This window comes from Prionailurus bengalensis, chromosome A2, assembly GCF_016509475.1.
Source record: "Prionailurus bengalensis isolate Pbe53 chromosome A2, Fcat_Pben_1.1_paternal_pri, whole genome shotgun sequence".
Classification (NCBI taxonomy): domain Eukaryota; kingdom Metazoa; phylum Chordata; class Mammalia; order Carnivora; family Felidae; genus Prionailurus; species Prionailurus bengalensis.
In genome coordinates this window covers 138206502-138224183 of record NC_057348.1, presented here as the reverse complement: position 1 = coordinate 138224183, position 17682 = coordinate 138206502, and the positions used below count along the sequence as shown (strand labels likewise).

General features: G+C 37.1%; 1 protein-coding gene across 4 annotated transcripts in view; it reads right to left on the bottom strand.

Annotated features, from left to right (window-relative positions):
• CPED1 (cadherin like and PC-esterase domain containing 1) overlaps positions 1 to 17682 on the bottom strand; it is a 272086-nt gene that overhangs the window by 226083 nt on the left and 28321 nt on the right. The window lies entirely within an intron of this gene.

Sequence of the window (17682 nt, the reverse complement as noted above, 5' to 3'; positions counted from 1 at the left end):
GTGAGAGGGCGGAGGGAGTCATCGATTTAAAATTTACTCTATGAACAATTCCACACTAATTCAGCACAGATGAGAACTAAGGCTTGAGAAACTATAATCCACTAACATGAGAAAAAGAATCCACTCCCTCAATTGCTTATTACTTAATGCAATAAGTATTTTAAGATTACATATCTCCTACTCATAATGCACTATTTTCCATCTCTTTGGAGATGTATTTAACCCAATCATAGATTTCTGTAAGATATTTATGGGCAAGTCTTATCTTCCATTTTCAAATCAAGCAATAGATAATCTAGTGAGCTCATTCACAGCCATTCCAAAAAGTAGTTGTAATAATAATACCAACACTTAGGGAATGTTAGGAGGATTAAAGGAATTAATATTTGTAAAGTGCTTAGAACAGTGCCTGGTACTTGATGAGCTTTATATTAGTATTTGTTTAATGAATAAATAGGTGAGTGGTAGGTATACATGGGCAGATAAATTCTAGATCTAGATGATGAACTTATTTCAAGAAACAAAATGCAACATCTTCTATGTGTCTTGTAGATTATTATTTAAGGCTTCTGTATAGAGCAATATAAGTGTAATTTAGAGAACACAGGGAATAACCTCTCCCAACTCCTGGCTACCCCTTTTATGCTGCTTCAATAGGCCTTCTTACCATAGGAGGAAAGGCATTCATTGGTGGCTTCAATCTAAGGAAAAGAGAGGACCTCATTAGTAGTAGGTCCCAGTTAAAATTCAAGCACATTATCTAGAAAGGAGCTCAGCAGTTTTCTCTCCTTGACACTGTGCATTTGCTAAAACAGGTGACACCTTGAGCCTTAAAACTAATGATGAAGGAATGTACATTCTCCTGAGTGAGTAGCAACAAGGCCCAAGTGGTAGGTGTGACCTGACCACCTAGGCCAACTCCTCTGACTCCCTGAAGTAGGTGCGTTGGGTAAGTAGGGACCAGGCTAGTGGGTAAACTGGGCTATCGCCTAAGACAATTTTCATCCACTTCACAATTTTTGGAAAATTGGCCCTGCTCCTAGAAGCCAAAAGGATATTGGAAATGTTTCCTGAGGCTAATAATTCTGTTATCCATGAGATGAAGAATATTTAGGTCAATGTGAAGCTTTGCCAAGTACTGTTACAGTGTACCATCCTTTTAAAGTAACTTGTTCTTATGCATTTAAGAGGTATTATTTATCCCATAATACCTCTTAAATGTGTTATTTTAACAGAATTCTGCAAAATCATAGTTTCCTCTTATCTCAAACATTAATTTTCCACCTCTCTGGAGATGCTTGGAACATAATTTGCTATTTTTCTAATTATTTACTACTCAAAATTCATACAGTAATCTCATTTCCTTTATTTTAATTGTCCTTATGTAAAATCATTCTCTCTGCTCCACTGACATTGTTAATTTTAAGATTTATGTACATATTTTATTACGTTTTGATGCTGTGACTTCTATCAAATTGATTCTCAAAAATATTGCTATCTTAAAAAGTATTTGTATTTTAAATTTTATAGATTTTTCCAGATTGCTTTCCAAAAGAAAACTACAACATTTCAGATTTCTGCAAGCAAGGTATGAGAGCTTCCACTCCCAGAATTCCTACCAGCAATAAGTGATATCACCAATTTTGGATTTTGTCAGTTCTATGAATGTAAAGTGATATTCTATGCTTTAAATTGTCTTTCAGTAAACTTAATTTTGTGATCTTCTTTGTTGTACCACTTGGATTTGCTTTCTATAAACGTGTTTTTTTTTTTAATTTTATGTTCTAGGTAATCTCTACACCCAATTTTATTTTCTAGGTAATTTACAACCCTGAGATCAAGAGTCACATACTCTACCACCTGCACGGGCCAGGTGCCCCCTCTATAAATTTCTTATTTATATGCATTGTATAAAAAAGTTTTATACATAAAAATTAAGCAAAATGACAAAATTTAGCATAAGAAAAAGAATTGTATTTGATGTGCAAGTAAAACTTTCTTTTTAGTAAAAAATTAAACCGATGTGTCATTTTTAATCTCATCAGATTAAAAAACATGTTAACATGTATTTGCTAAAGATCATGAACTAGCACTGGTGATGAAAGTAAAAACAGGAGCCAACCTTTTGTGGAGAAATTTGGCAAGGAGAACCCCAGTTTTAATATTTTAAATATTTAAATATTTTAATATTTTCATCGTTGAAACGATTCTAAATACCTATTAAGAAGGACTTAGTTAAACTATCGGGGCATTCCTTTCCATATAATAAAATACTAAAAAGAACGAAGCAAAGGAAATTTCCATATACTTTCCAGAAATGACTTTGATATTGCAGTTAAAGACTCAAGTTTGGAGAGAGACAGCCCAGGGCCAAACCTCAGCTATCCCATTTATGAGACTCCTTACTCAGTTCCTCACGTATGAAACAGAAATACCTACCTATGGACTATGAGTGAGAATTCAATGAGTTAATGCATGTAAAGGACATATCACAAAAAAAAAATTAAAAAATGCAGTGCATATCACAGTGCATGTAGTTAGTAATCAAAAAAAGACAAACTTAAAACTACTGATATTAAAATTTTTAAATTATGTTGATATTGCAAAGCTTTTATCAGAATATCTGAATATTAACATTTTATCTGTTAAAACATGTGAGATAAGCTATGGTATAAAGAGGCAGGGGGCAAAAGGGTAAGATGAAAGTGTGTGTGTGTGTGTGTGTGTGTGTGTGTGTGTGTGCGCACGCGCGCATGTTTGGGTTGTGCTTAGGGAGATGCCTGGAAACATGCACAATGTCAACTGTGTTCTCTCTGGGTGAATTTAGATTTAATTTTTCATGCTCATCTTTGTATTTGCAAATATTTGATTCAATATTCTACCATAAACATATGACATCTTTGAAATGGGACTCTTTTCTAAAAATGCGGTCAGGATATGCATCTAAGTAAAGAAATATTTTCTCTGAGAAAAATGCCATTGAGTCTTTTTGAGATATACACATTGAGATACACACACTGCACATCTTTCAAAGTACTGTAAAATGTCAGTTAACTTATACAGAAGCAAAAATGTACAGAAAATTAACCTGGATCTTGATCATTTTTAAATCCAAAATGTCCATGATATGATAGTGTCTTAAAAATACTCAGGGTGACAAAGTAATAGGATTTCTTTCCATCAGACAAGAAATAAAAATCAGTCTCAGCATGCAGTAGTCATGCTGTGTATGCTTATAAGTTAGGATTTCAGGTACCCACAAAATAAGGTCTTGATGATAAACTTTAATACGCTATTTCTCAAACAAATGGACATAATGAATAGAAATCCTTCAGCAAACAAACCAATGGAAATGCAAACACTCATTATTCCTCATATGTTGGCTATCTGGATGAGTCTTCAGATTACCATGGAATGTGCCAGCCTTTCTGGCCTTCCGCATTCTTACTATGATACAAGTACCAATTTCCAACAGAAACAATCTGTTTTACACTACAGCTGTGAATTTGGATTTCCATGTCATACTTCCATAGAACAATGATAAAGTTCTCATTCTGAAAATAAGATCACTTATTAAAATGACAGAGTTTTATACTGGTGAGGTTTGGTGAGATGGGAAATTTTTTGCACGTCTAACAGGGAATGCTTTAACTTTTTCAGGCAGAATTTTGACAGCGTGAATGAAGAGCTTCAAGGTGGGCCCTCATTCTTCATTCCAGTAATTTTACTTTTAGAAATTTAAAGAAAGAATCAGAAATGTAGACAAAGATTTATATACAAGAATTATTTACAATAGCCAAATATTGGCAATATCAGAAATATTTAACAATGTGGAAAAGATTAAGGAAATCATAGTAAGTAAATATTAAATACATCCATATAATATAATTTTATGTAGCCATTGAAATAATGTTTACAAAGTTTTTATGGCATGTGTTTCTGATAAATAGTATGCTAAAAAAGCAAGCTAGGAAAGTGCATAAAATGTATACAATACTTGTAAAGAAACATGTCCAACATTAGCTGTCTTTGTTGGTGGCATTGTAGAGATTAGCTCCATTCCTTATTGTACTTTTTCTGTATTTTGCAATTGGAGTAGATCTGAAAGATTATCTAGTCAAAAAATCTTCATCTTCTGTAAAATGAAAGGCGTCCGAAGAAATTAGGTAACTTAGTCACGGCTTCACACAGACAGTGCAATCCAAAGTAGTCGTCCTCCCTTCCATAGTACCATCTTGCTGCTTCTCGGGGGCATATAATTACGATTTAGGATAAATCGTATGTCCATATTTTTACCTCGATCCCACTATACGCAAGCAAGCCCAAGATGCCCAAAGACAGTTTGAAATTCAGTGGCTTGGGGTGCCTGGGTGGCTCAGTCGGTGAAGCCTCCGACTTCAGCTCAGGTCACGATCTCACGGTCTGTGAGTTCGAGCTCCGCGTCAGGCTCTGGGCTGATGGCTCAGAGCCTGGAGCCTGCTCCCGATTCTGTGTCTCCCTCTCTCTCTCTGCCCCTCCCCTGTTCATGCTCTGTCTCTGTCTCAAAAATAAATAAACGTTAAAAAAAAAAATTTTTTAAAAATTAAAAAAAGAAATTCAGTGGCTTGTTGCTCTCACTTTCAAATGGATCCCGGGCCTTAGACTCTAAGGAATGAAGATAGCACATACCACAGCTTTGCATGCCAACTTTTAATTGACGGGTTTAGCATCTGTTTGAATTAAGGAGCAGGGCTTCCCACCCAAGTGGGTGACTGGTTCAGAGTCCTGCCAAGGCAAATGGGGAATTGGGAATCGTTTGGCCACTTAACTACTTAAATAGCAAACAGGCAGAACTTCTTTGTGCTTCTGGAAGAAACGCTGAAAAACTGTAATAAAGAAGTATCAGCACGCTAGTTCTCAACACAAGCTCCAGGATCAGTAGATTAGCATTCCCTGAGAACTTGTTATCTTTATCTTAACCATTGTTACTGGATCAGATCTCCTGGGAGTACGGTTCAGCAGTCTGTGATTTAACAAGCCTTCCAGACAATTCTGATGCATATTAAGTTTGAGAATCATGGGCCCAGCAAACAGTAGCTACTACCCTGGAGCTTTGCCAAAACCATGTTCTTTAAGCAACCACTGAGACAGGGATTCCCTTTACCCACAAGTACAAAATAGAGAGCTCGCTATTAGAGAAGCAGGGCCCCCTGCGAGTCGCTTCTGCCCTTTATAGCCCTTAATCACTTGTGTGGTCACTCTGAAAATGAGGTGGAATGCTAACAAGATGTTTTAAATTCCAGAAGATACCCTGCTCTAAATAGACTATTTTGTTGCATAGATGATGAGATTCACATATGCCTTTCATATTTGTCCTTAGAGAAAGAGCTGAAAAGAGTTATTATCATTACTATTAAAAGGTTATTATTAACTTGGTGGAATTGTTTCTTTGAAAGCAGAGAGGGCACTGGCTTGAGCAACTCTGAAACGAGGTTACAGAGACTCTTCACTAAGAACGGCAGGTATGTGAGTTCTGTTTTTCAGTTGGTTTTGCTCAGACACGGCCTGGAGCACATTTTATTTTGCTCTACCACACAGCTATCTCCTATCATACTAAGTATTTTTCCCCTACTTTTCTAAGAAGCGAATGGTGCTTGAATATGCAAAGGAAAGATTCAGCTATTTTATTAGTATATTTGCAGGTCTATTTCTTCAATTGCTTATTCATTTAATAGTGTATCTACTAGGTACCTGCAAGACACTGTCCTACGCAGAATAGAGTATGAATAGACAAATAAAACATTTCCTGCTTTACAAGAAGTTTATAATACAGAAGGGGAGAAGAGATGAACACATAAGATTTAAAAATGTAACACAGAACATACTCTAGGCATCAGAGATATGTGAATAATGTGTGGTGAGGTCTCAGATAATTTGTTTAACATTTCTACTTTGAGAGTTATTTATGGGTCAACTTACAGATTGAATTCTAAGAAATGGCAGACAGGAAGGAATTCTAGGCGCCAAAAACCTCAGTAGCAATGCAAATCACAAAGCTTTGAGCATGATCAGGCAAAGATTAGTAGGCCAATACCAGGAAGCCCACACATGACCATCCCTGGGAGCTCTGTAAAAAAATAGCAATGCCCGAGTTCATTCTGCTCCCCTAAAATTCTGATATAATTTTCAGAAGTGAGGCCTCAGCACCGACTTTTTAAATTGTTAAGTTCCCTGAATAATTTGAGTGTGAGGACAGGCTTGAGAATCACACTACAACAGGGCTGGGGAGGTATCTGATACCATGGCCTGGGAAGCTTTGAATGCCACACCAAGAAACATGTCTTCTGATTAGGAGGAAATGAGACATCACTGAAGACTTCTGCACAGGGAAGTGATGTGATCAGAGCTATGTTTGTGAAATATTAAACTGGCAGTCATGATGGGGGTGTGTTGTAGAAAGCACAGACCAGCAGCTGGGAGAGTATTTAATAGTTGCTGTGATAGCATGAGAGGCGCGGAACGTGGAGCCACGGCATGGAGGAGGACTTGGTGTCCAACGTGTGTTGCAGCTGAAGGAGAGGGAGAACCTGACGATGAGCTTTAGCACCTGAGAGACTGAGCGAGTGTGGTACCAACAAGAGAAACACGGCAGGCAGAACCACAGATGTTGCAGGCGTGGGAGGTAATCGGTGCAGTTTGCTATATGTTGCCGCAGTGACACACACAAGCCAAAACATCTATCAGGTACTTGACAATCAAGACTCTAAAAATCCTGCCTACAGAAAACAGATTAGGATTCAACATTATTCAAACATCATATCTCCAGAGATGTTTTTTAGTGAGATATAATTGCAGATAACATTATATTAGATTCAGGCACACAACATGATTCAATATGTGTATATTGCAAAATGTCCATCACAATAAGTCTACTTAACATGCATCACCACATGGTTACAAATTTGTGTGTGTGTGTGTGTGTGTGTGTGTGTGTGTGTGTGACAAGAACTTTGACCATTTATTTTTGCAGCAACTTTCAAATATAAAATTCAGTGTAATTAACTGTAGTCACCGTGTTGTACATGATGTCCCTAGAACTTACCTCTCAATGGAAGTGTGTACCTTTTGGCCACCTTCACCCATTTTTCCCAGTCCTCCCACCACCACCTCTGGCTGCCACCAATCTGTTCCCCAGAGGAGATTAATGAATCTGCAGAGTAGAAAAATATCTTGAGGAAATGTCAAGATAGGGGGGAAAATGATGACTGGGGTAAATGTCTTGGAGAAAGCCCAAATTTGGAGGAAGGTCATAAAGAAGCAGCGTCAGAAAGGTTGGAGAAGCAGGAGAGGGCAGCATTAAGGAAGTTAAGGGAGAAAAGAGTTCATAAGAAAATTCCAGACCCTGTGGGACCCATTCAATTCTAGGACAAGTATCTATTCCACTGGTTCACACATTTCACCAAGATTGGGAAACACTGATAGGTGAGATCAAGGAAATTGAGAAATTACCTCAGTGAATTCACATTAAAGCTTAATTTAAGTTTTTAAAATATTTACATAACTCCTGAAGAATACTAATATTCTACTCATGATCAAATCTGCTCTTATACCAAAAACAATGCAAAAACAAAACAGTGGCTGTATTTTGTAAAAATAAAAAAAAGGAGTTTCCTGGTAAATTCTGGGGAAAAAAACAACTTTAAGGGAGAAGGGAGTCATATTATTATTATTGAGGGTTAAATAGAGAGCGATTATGAAGAAAAAAATACTGACTTTTTCTTAAATCTTCATCTCCCAAACTGTAGTCTGGACATCCACATCCACAAAGAGATAATGTTAGGAAGAAGCAACTTTAGCTAAAAAGAAGATGAAAAATAACAGAGGATATCTAGAGGGAAATATTGATTAATAATAATTAATTAGCTAATTAATTCTCCAGAGGGAAAAGCAAGTCTCAAAAGAAAGTGGGGAGGTTTACAATAATTATAAAATGGAGAGCAGAAAGCAAAAGTGGTGCAAAACTGAAGAGGCAGTCTTGAAACTGCTGTTAGATGCTTCCAAACTCCTCCCAAATTGAGGAAAATGTCTAAAATATTTCAAGCATCCAAATGTGATAATACACTAGCATAGTAAACACATTATATCTGGAGTCCCCAAACTCCCTTGTAGTTTATCCACATGCTCTGTCACTTGAAAAGTCCCATATGAAACAGTTTGCTTTTCTTTCCTGGAGTCTTTCCTTAATCTAAATATAATATGAATATTATTTGTTTTTACAAATTAGATCTGTCATTCAAAGCATAGTTTAGTCTATAGCAAAACCAAACAAAATGTCTAATGTCTAAAAAAAAAGTCTTTAATTCTAAAGAGTATGAAAAAAAACAATGACCTGAAATAAATTACAGCTGACCCTTGAATAGTATGGGGGTTAGGGGGTACCAAGCCCTGCAGGGTAGAAAATCTGTGTATAACTTTCAACTTCCTTAAAACTTAACCACTAATAGCCCACTGTTGACTGAAAGCCTTACCAATAACATGAATAGTCGACTAACATACATTTTGTATGTTACATGTATCATATGCTGTATTATTACAATAAAGTAAGATACAGAAAAGAAATGTTATTAAGAAAATCATAAGGAAGGGGAGCCTGGGTGGCTCAGTGGGTTGTGTCTGACTTCGCCTCTGGTCATGATTTCACGGTTCATGAGTTCGAGCCCTGCATCAGGCTCTGTCATGACAGCTCTGAGCCTGGAGCCTGCTTCAGATCCTCTGTCTCCCTCGCTCTCTGCCCCTCCCCTGCTCACACTCTCTCTCCCAAAAATAAATAAAATATTAAAAAAAAAGAAAGAAATTCACAAGGAAGAGCAAATACATTTATAGGACTGTACTGTAAGAAATCCAAATATAAATGGACCCGCATGGTTCAAATCTGTGTTAAGAGCCAACTGTATTTATAAAAATTTGAGATGAAAACAACACAGCACATCAACCAAAGTTCCCAAATTTACCTGTACTTTGGAATCACCTGGAGATTTTTAAACTCGTGATATCCAGGCTAGAACTCTAGATCTGTTCAATCAGAAGATCTGGGGCTAGAAGTTAGCAAATGGGAGTTTAAGGCTCCTCACAGAATTTCAATGGACAGCCAAGTTTGAGAAACCCTGATCTAAAAAGATCAGTGGGAATCCATGTTACCTAGTGTCTGAAATAAGTTCAATATTTTAACTGGCCACTGAATTGGGCTATTAATTTTGTAACTGAGGCAAAACCAGGTGAAATGTAGGTTTCTGTTATTCTATATAAAGCAAGCATATGTATTTGCCAGGGGCAAAAAACTGCAAGGATTTTTTTCCTTCACACTAAACCAAATAATAGTACAGTATGTTATTTGTAATATGGTTAAATAAAATCAATAGCATTGCAAAAAAAAAATGTTAACGCTGTCCCTTTTTTAAAAAATAAAAGTAGCAGAAAGTGCATTTAAGGAAAACAGTTCAGAAAAAGTATCTTCAAAGCTCTATTAAACATTTCCCAGCTTTGGAAAATTTAAATACCCAATCTGGTTTCTATGAAACTTAAAAAGATCAAACGATTAGAAGGAAGCTAGGCTTGAAGGAGAAATGTTGGGGATTTCAGTAAACATCTGGTTACCATTTTCAATGGTAAGAACCAACCCACTTAAGGAAGTAGTTTCATTTCTTTGGAGTAAAAATGAGACACTGGCTTTTTGTTCTCTTTGCACAGTGGAGGGTAAAGGAAACATTAGAATGGAGAGGTCACTTGAAGCTCAACTTTTATAAATAAGAAAGCTTTTTTCAAAAAGTAAAGTAAATTCAACTCAGGTCTCTGTAGTATAAACAACTCAGCTGAGTTAGGGTTAAATAAACATTCCTCGAGCTCTAGTGTGCCAATTAAAGAACAAATTCTGTTTGGTCATAAATACATCAGTACTTCTATAAGCACTGAGGAAAATAACAATAAACCTGAACACACAATTACTGTGTGTCATAATACAATAAAATTGAATGGTGCAGACCTGTAAGTTTCTTTGATTCAATTTCCTTTTTTCCCCCAGTTTGATTAACGAAAGGCACAGAAGCACTTCTGATATCGTCCAAAACCTATTACTTGCATAATAAAAAACATATGTCAAAGGTGTTCTAGGTGAAATACTGACAAGGCAAAACACACTCTGCCTTTTAAATGTGACCTTTACTCTTTTGTCTTCTTGCTAAATGTTCATATAGCATATTAAACTCAGGAAAGCAGCAGGGGTGCTGGTTTCAGGCTGGCGACAGGAAGGAAGGAGAAGAGACTTCATTAGGCTCTTGAGTTATCAGTGGAAGCATCTGCTATCGACATGCACTACTAGCCAAAGGGGATCACCTCCCACTTTGCCTCCAGACCAGTGTTTCTCCACTCCTTTGCTTACCATTCCTCTCTTCTGCCCTTGGACATGAGACTAAAAAGACTCAAGAGAAAGAATCCCTAGAATGATGAGGTTTAAAATCGTGTCTTACTTTCTCTCATTCCATGGTCATGAATGTTATAGAGACGATCTGAAAAAGACTTGGGTGGTGATTTTCCTCATTCTCCTGAGGAATAAAACAACCGCTGGGCAGCATCCCTGACTTGACTCTGTTCCCACAACACTTCCTGTGTTCTGAGATGGGCAGATCCCCTGCTGGGTAACTCTGACTGATAAAACGTTCATCCTTAAATGGGTCCTGGTTATGTCTTCTAGGGTTGCTACAAATAAATCTTGTACCCAAGTGTCCCGTTAAACAGTGGGGAAACAAAAATATTGGTCCAACTACTTGCAGGGCCTCCCAGAAACATTCTTTGCAATTGGAACCATCTATTTTCTTGTGGCTGTTGCAGATCTGGTTTCGGCGGCGACTGGAGAAATATGCCCTCTTCAAGTACACATAAATAATTCTCACCCAATGATAAAATATACTGCGTGTCAGAGTCTTTTGGACCATATATTATTTAGACTCTATCCCGGGAGCAAGTTAAAAACTTTTGGAAAATATTTATTCTCTCTTAGGCCACTGCTCCGTTCTATGAACTAAAACACTGATTTACTAAATAGGACTTGGATAATATGAAAGAGAATAATGTGATGGTGATTCTGTTTCTGTAGGGAAGGTGTATATTATAAATATATATTTTTGCAAAGCAGAGGATTGGAAGAGCACAAGCAGGAATATTTTACACTATGCTCAGCAAAGAAGTAGAGAGCATAATGTAGATGACAAACAGGACCTAAATGACAAGATGGGGGTTCTGACCCTTGATGCTTTCTATGTTCACAAGCCGCAAAAGCTGTATGCTTACTTTTACGTGTCCTTTATTGGAGAATATTTGTTAGGTAACATTTCGTGTTTCATTGTTTTGTGGAATAGTAAACTTCCGGTGAATCAATCATCACCTCTCAGCAAGTAACTCACAAATCTTCATCTCCTGCCCTGGCCTCTCTACTTTCTTCAGTTACTGCTAAATACATTTATAGAAAAGCTCACAGCACCTGAGACTGAATATGTTTAGAACTAAACTCCTCCAGAACCAACAGGCAGTAGCACTGGTCAAAGTGACAGAGGAGTCTTAAAAGCAAAAGAAGAGAAGAATTCTGAAAAATGGACACAAGCACTTAAAACCCTCAACAGGTAGTATCAGCCCTATTTACTTACCATATTTGTGGATGAATTATTTTTATATAAGAACAGATTTGAGCATGGGTAGAGTATCAGTGTTCCTGTAAAGTTATGTAAAAATAAAAGGTTTATCAATTAAGTTTTAATGTGAATTCTCTAAAGTAGTTGACCATTTAAGGAGCTCAAATACTGGTACACTGTTCTTCATTTGTTCACGTATTCAACTGTATTTGATACATATTTATTTTGTGCCTCTGGATGGAGAGCATGGTTTTAAGGGGTAAGCGGAATAGATATGGTCCCTGACTTCAAGAAACTTACGGATTATTATTATTCTTTTTAATGAGGGGTCTTTTCCAAGGGAATGATCCAGGAGACTGTGTTGGAATTTCAGGAGCATTTACAGCCCAGACCTTTCAACGGGAACATGTAAGTTGATAAAGAGGGCCTTGAAAACACCTATTAAGTTCATTTATCACAAAATATCCAGCAGCAGCACCCCTATATTCTTCATATAAATGTATCTCCCGAGAAAGGAATCTCCATAATCTCCTTTCTGTTAGTTAGTTCTTGACAGTAATAACAATATTAGCTCCCATTTCTGGAGTGCCTGTAACATGGCATTCACAGAACAATCCAAAACAATCAAATCCCAAAGGGAAAAATAGAGCTTTCAGAGGTTAAGTAACTTGTCCAAGGTTGTATAACCATTAAAGGAAATACTAGAACTCAACCCAGGTTTAATCTTACTCCAAAGCTTATTCTTTTTAATTACCACAGTCTACAACCTCTCCAAGAAAGCAATTATTGCGGTTAAGCCCTTCCTACTTACGGGTAATTTAAATCTCAACTTCCTTATAGCATCTTTTGAATACAAATAAACTAAAGAAAACTTGAAATATGCTTTCCATCACAAAAGTTAAGATTTGTCTGTAGCAGATGTTTCTTTTCCATACAAATCTCAGAAACAGCTTCTGGCAAGTAGCCCTTATAAAAGAAACCTTCAAAATCCAACTAAATTTCAAATGGTACATGGATGTGTTGGACATTTTTACGGGTGCGAGTGAATGTAAATAAAAATATAGGAGGATGGAAAACTATTAAATTACAAACAGGAAAGGAAATAGGCTTTTTCTTTTCTAATATATTTTCCACAACATTAAGTAGTGATCTGTATCTTTCGCTCTATTAACTATATCTTTTAATAGTGCTTCTCAAGAACACAGTTGGATAAATTACAGTATCCTTATGGTGGGGTTGGGGGAGGCTGTGAAGCAACATTATTTAAAATAGCATTCTCCAGAACATACTCTATCAAATTTAATATCAATACAAATATCAATAAACACCATCATAGTATTAACTTTAGCCCTTCTTAGAAATGCCTTCACTACATCATGCTGTTAACGTTATACTCTCAGCTTGTGTTAGAAGTTTGCTATCTGAACCAAGATATGACATCCACTTCATCTGCAATACAAATGTTGCTCTGGCTATTGACCCATTATATAACTTAGGGTTGTCTACATAATAATTCCTTCAAAAAACTTATTTTAAATATACTACTTGGGCATGTGGAAGGTTAGGGGAAGGAACATAGTATTCCCTTCTTTCTGAGTGTAAAATTTCTATTCTTTCCCTTGTTGCTTTTGGCTCAAGCCAAAATTAAGCTTAAATTATGGTAACTAAGAGGAATATCCAGTTTGAGCCCTAATTTTATATTTCCATTTTAGTAATTTCATTATTATATGTTCTAGTGTAAACCATCAAATCCTTTTTGAATGAGGTTTGGTATAAGTTAAAAAACTAAACCATCTGAGTCCTAAAGTTTAACCATCAGCTTGGTAGGGGATCAAGTGACATAGAATTAGTCTAAATACATAGGTCAGCAAACTTTTTCTGTTAGGGCCCAATAAATGTTTTAGGTGTTAAGAGCCATATAGTCGCGGTTGCAACTACTCAACTCTGCCATTGCAGAACAAAGCAGCCAAAGATAGTATGAAAACAAATGTGTGGCTGTGTTCCAATAAAGCTTTGTTTGCAAAACAAGTGTTGGGCCAGATTTGGCCGGTGGGCCATAGTTTGCCAACCCCTGGAAAGAAAATCAATGTGGTCTTGCACTTTCTGTATTTCTTCAAAAAAGCATTCCACGTAAAACACCCAAGTTACAAAAACAAGAGCAATGTGAAACCATAAGAGTAACCAATTCCACAGCTTTGACAGCAGTTGGCATTTGTTTTGCATGTGACTATATAATATGTCTAATTTAGAAGTGCAAAGTATATTCAGAAGTGAACAGAAAACTGCTAAATATGCACTACTCTTCAAGTACACAGAAATAATTCTGATCCAATGATACAACCTACTGAGTCAGAGTCTCAGGGACCACATACTACTTGGACATTATAATGAGTTTAAGAACTTTTGGAAAACATTTACTTTCTTTTAGGCTACTATACTATTCCATGTACTAAATCACTGGTTTACTAAATAGTACCTAGATACTAGGAAGGGCAATAATTGCTTGGTGCTTCTATCTTTTCCTTTGGAGAATTATATGCTCTTATAAACACAGGGACATAAGATATATTTTTCCAAAGCAAGGACTGAAGGACCATAAAGTATATGTTTTACATGCTGCTAAGTTTTGTAGGTTTAAACCTGTAAAGACAATTGTCCTCTTACTGTTTCAAAATCAGCTTAAAGATGAAATGTTTGTAATTACCTATATAGTTAAAACTTAAATTTTTTAAATGTGTTTATTTATTTTTGAGAGAGACAGAGAGAGCACAAATCGGGGAGGGGCAGAGAGAGAGGGAGACAGAGTCTACCCAGCAGGCTCCAGGCTCTGAGCTGTTAGCACAGAGCCCGATATGGGCTTGAACGCCTTAACCACGAGATCATGACCTGAGCAGAAGTCAGACACTGAACTGACTGAGCCACCCAGGGGGGCCATCGTTAAAACTTAAGTAGTACAATGGCATTATAGCAAACAGACTTTTGCATTGTTTTATTCCCAAAACTAACTCTAAAGATTGTTATTTTTTGAGCCAACAGTATATCCCTTAGGATGGTGTGCCCCAATGGACTATATATCAGAATCACAAGTGTCTGTTTTTAACATATAAATTTCTAGGCCCCACTCCCAGACTACTGAATAAAAAATATTGGCTGGGCTTTACTTTGTCTCCTCCCAGAACTCTGATGGGGCAGACAAAGTGGTTAAATTCTCACCACATACTAACATGAAGTAATATCATTATTGCATTTAACAGATAAGAGAACTAAAGCACAAAGAACCTAACTTGCTTAAAGTCACATATCTAGGGCCTGACTGTCTTTCCCGATAGAGCCACCAACTTCTGTTATGTCACTAGAATGGAATTAACCAGGGAAAAAACATGATGCCCACATTGTAACTTAGAATCTGAGACCGCTTACTTTTCCTTTCAATAAATGTTTACTAAGTAGTAAGGAAACTGAAAAAAATATAAAACCCAAATATTACTCTACAAAAACTGATTATACTTAATAGTGGAATGTTGCCTAGGTAAGACCCTTTTATTTTTGCTAATTTTTATCCACTTCTGGCCTTAAAGGTTTAAAAAAGAAAAAAGGAGCCCCAGGGACTCCTGGGTGGCTCAGTGGGTTGAGCGTCCGACTTTAGCTCTGGTCATGATCTCGTGGTTTGTTAGTTTGAGCCCGGCATCGGGCTCTGTGCTAACAGCTCAGAGCCTGGAGCTTGCTTCAGATTCTGTCTCTCTCTCTCTCTCTCTCTCTCTCTCTCTCTCTCTCTCTGCCCCTCCCCTGCTCAGCTCTGTCTCACTCTCTTTTAAAAATAAATAAACATAAAAAAAAAAAAAAGTAGCCCCAGGCTGGAAAGAGGCCACCTGTGCTTCAAAGGATGGCACAGAAAGAGGTCAGCAGAAGTGATTGGGGTCAAATCAGAAGAGGAGAGAAAGGCAGGTAAAATGGATAGGTAGACAGGGGAAAATTTATTTTGTATTTATTTTCCTACAACCAAGAATGTATTTTATAAACATGTCAAATCTGCACCTGGGCACTTAGTAACATTTGTGGTAGTACCTGATTTATTTTGGATGTAATACTTTCAAATTTCAGTTTAGCAAAGAGCAGAAACTGCAATGATGAAGTGAAAGATAGGTGGGGTAGGTCTCCGGATCATTCTGAATTGCCCCCACTCCCCCCAAGATGCTCGGCATGGAGAAAGGAAGTTTAAATGTGCCAGTATAACATCATACTTTCTGCTGCTGTACATATAGGCAAAGAAGCATTAGGGGAATATGTGAAACTAAAGAGAAATGAATTTTGTAAGAATCAAATCTTTAGAAAATATATTTGTAATGAGTACCCCAATTCAAACATTATCTACAGCTTAAATTTGTGGCCATGGAAAATAAGCTTCAATAAAAAAGTGATTCTGTTTCCTATATGTTAGAAAATCAAGGAAATGTTAGATCATGGTCACAGAACTTTTTTTTAAATTTCTAGGTATTTGATGTTGCTCTCACAGTGAAAACTACAAAATCAAGTGAAAAACCAAAAATCAGTTTTCCATACTCATGAAACTGAGGCCTTATCCAGGAATAATATCTTATTACACCGAGAAGAAGAAACCAAGAAAGAATGAGGAAAAGGATGTTGTAAAAGAGGAGGGAAGGTGGAATAAGAGAGCCAAATCAGCATTTACACTGACAAATTCTGGTGACACCATCTCCTTATCTTATGCTGGGCCTACCAGCTCCTCTGGCTGCCAGATTTCATTGCCTTCAGGCTGTCTGTCTTTGCACTTTCTTGATATTTGGAAGCCTCAAAGTAATTCTCCCTTTTCTTGTAAAACTGACCCAGACATTAAGGGAGAGAGCAGACATACTCTTTCTAAATTGCAAACGGATGAAATTGAAAATTGAAACTGAATTGAAGTTGAAATGCACAGAGAATCCAGGTTGTCCACATACTCAGTCAGTAGCGGTACCAAGGAGGTCGAGAAACAGGCATTTCAGACAACAGTGCTGTGTAATTATGGCTGATGTTTTCACATGGCACATAGGTGGTGGTTATACATTCAATCACCTAGGTCAATGATGGGCTAAAATGTTTTATGAAGGTAGAGGGTGCCTGGGTGACTCAGTCGGTTAAGCATCCGACTCTTGGTTTGGGCTCAGGTCATGATTTCGAGGTTCTTGAGTTCGAGCCCCACGCTGACAGTGCAGAGCCAGCTTGGGATTCTCTCTCTCTCTCTGCCCCTCCCCTGCTCACACTCTGTGTGTGTGTCTCTCTCTCTCAAAATAAATAAATAAGCTTTTTAAAAAAAGTAACTAAAAGGTTTTTGGGGATGAGAAGGAGGCTATACATTCTATATCTTTCCTTAACATTGATAAATGTTTTTCTGACAAATATCATTTATGGATGTTCCAGAACTTTCGGTTGGTCCTTAACAGAACCAACTGCAATGACGTTTGTAAGATTTGTTTTCAGCACTCTTTGACATTCCAGAGCTTTTACCTTCCTTTTTGTTTTTCTCATTTGCTTCCAGAAGCACAAGGCTCTAGACTTCCATACTACTCACAGTGGGGCAGGGATGAGCAAATGGCATTCCTGAAGACCTGTCCTAATGGCCCATACTCTGTACATTTTTAGGATGTTTCTTTTCACCCAAGTCTATCTTTTGGGGTCCTATCCTTCAAAAGCTTTGCTAGCTAAGTAGCTTATAGCTTTACTACCAGTGTGGTAAAAGTGAACCTGGTGAAGGGTGATTGTGGCTAAAGGTCTCCCCAACCTCATTCATTCATTGGCATAAGTTTGCACTTTAAAGAGCAAGGTGGAGTGTATCTGTCACGTGGTTAGTTGCTCAGGAACCGCTAGTTGTTATTCTCATTGCCCTTTTTGACCCTCATCATCTGCTCAACTTTCTTTTCAAATACCTTGTTTAAAAACTTGTCTTTTATTTCTCATTTCAAATGATAGAAATAAAAGTACTTGACTAGTAATAGTGTCTGTGATAAATATCCATACTTTTTCC